Below are 2,274 nucleotides of genomic sequence, written 5' to 3' on the forward strand. Positions count from 1 at the left end.
GGAAAAACGCGGGATGTTACATTATCCACACCTCAAAAGAAATTTCGTCCCGAAATTTAGTTGGAAGTAGTAGTTGTTGAATCTTCCTCGAGATTTTGTGTTGCCAATTCTACGAATAAGTGAAGGTACGTCCTTGAGTATTTCCACGAATTTTGACGGTCGGGATCATATGTTGTTTTAAGGTTTGGCTTCCATGATTCATGGTTTCAACCGGTCCTCCTAGGAAGTGAGGGTTATCGTCGATAGTGAGTTCATCAAAGGAGATAACAAGTTCTTGTTTCGCAAAACACGTCTTTAAGCTGATACGTCGAATGTAGGATAAACGGAGACTCAAAATGAGTCGGAAAATCCAAACGGCTAGCAACGGGTCCAAAACACCCCAAGATTTCAAAAGGATCAAAACATCGCGGATTTAGCTTTCTACGTTTTCCGAAACGGGTTGCACTTATCAAGGTGTGACTCTAAGAATTTGCGGTTACCCAATTGGAATTCGAAAGGTTTACGTCTAACATCGGTATAGTTCTTGGTGATCACGAGTCGCGTTGGGTCTTGCTTGAATATGAATAAATTTTCTCGGTTGTACACGAATAAACTCGGGCCCGGTGAATTGATCATCGTTTACTTGGTTCGACAAAGGAGAATGACGTTTCCGATCACATGTGGTTTCAAAGGGTGTGACGTTAAAACTCGAATGAAAATCATTGCGGTACGAGGATTTGATTAAAGGCAAAGACGTTTCTCAAGAAAATTTGAAGTTGATTACACGAATTCGTATTATGGTTTTCAAGACTTAAATCGTATGTTTGTTCGGTCCGTCGGGTTGTGGATGGTACGCGGTACTCATGTCTAAACGCGGTCCCGAGGCTTTTTGTGAGGCACTCCAAAATCTAGAAGTGAAACGAGGATCTCGGTCCGAAACGGAGTACATTCCGTAAGGTATATTTGAACAAGTTTGTTAGGACAAGTTTCTCAAGAAAATTCGCGTCGCGAAAGATTTATCAGTTTCCAAAAACGTTCGTCGGAACTATTCACCCTCGAGGTGAATACTAGTATTACGTGGAGAGTCCCTCCCTCCATTGAAAGTTTAAAATAAAGATTTCCTGAACCGGAATTACGAGTGTGATGAGAGAGAAGTTTCCGCCTCGGTGCGAGCATAACGAGTAAATTGTAATTAGTCAATAAGACTGTGCGAGGACGAGATAGTATACACGTGTAACATACGGTTGAAGTCGAGAGGAATCGGTAATTCATTCGGAAGCATAAGTACAGTTCGACAAAAGTCGAAGGGGTGTCCCCGGTATGGTTGTTATCAATATTCTCGGAGTTTTCGGATGTCCAAACATGAAAAGATGAAGTCATGTACATGGCACATGGTGGTGTTTAGGTTGATCGAGTCTAACCACCATCACGTGTCACTAGAACTTTGGTATGTCTTACCGTAATATAACCACGTTGATCGAGTGTCGTTATATTACGCTAACTCATACCTCCATCCCCACATCACTCTATAGATTCAAGTTCGTGTCATCGCGAAAATCTAAAATGAACAAAATGTAACGACGTCTCAAACGTGACTCGTATTAAATCGAAAGAATTAGTGCAACTATAAACAAGCGTTCCCCGAGGGAAGTGTATAAATGATTGTCCACGTCAATGTGGTTCGAGTCAGACAATAAGGTATTCAGGTATGAAAAGAGTAACGAGTAGCACGCAACCGTAGTGGTAATTGTTGATGACGATACTCACCTAGAGTAGTGATGGTAGTAACACCAAAAGTAGATAGTAAGAAACACCAGTGGGAAACCGATAGTAAGTTGAAACGGTGGCAAATAACAATCCGGGAGACAGAGTTCCCTAACAAGTGTGACTAATGAAGTCGTCGTCATCCATACGGGTATGAATCCTGAATTTACGCGTGTTACCAGAAAGTTGCAGAATACGAGTTCGTATGATGAAAACTTGGTACCATTAAGAAGTTTGCCTAAGAATGATTCGAGTATAATGCACAAGTAGTCAAGTAAGTGCTATCTATAGCAAATGTATGTCAGAATGCAAATGCTAACTATCCGGTTGTAGTCTAGACTCACTAATGCGTCCTAACGACTCTGTTAGACACACTAATGCACGTCCTAGTTCCCTACAACCTGGCTCTGATACCATCTGTAACGACCCGACCAAAACCGTTATGGACGGCGCCGTTAACTTAGGTCCCGTTGCGTGGTCGTAGTCCCTATATGAGACTCGTTTGACCAAAATTATGTCGCATTCATTTGA

This window comes from Rutidosis leptorrhynchoides, chromosome 10 (genome assembly GCF_046630445.1).
Source record: "Rutidosis leptorrhynchoides isolate AG116_Rl617_1_P2 chromosome 10, CSIRO_AGI_Rlap_v1, whole genome shotgun sequence".
Classification (NCBI taxonomy): Eukaryota; Viridiplantae; Streptophyta; class Magnoliopsida; order Asterales; family Asteraceae; genus Rutidosis; species Rutidosis leptorrhynchoides.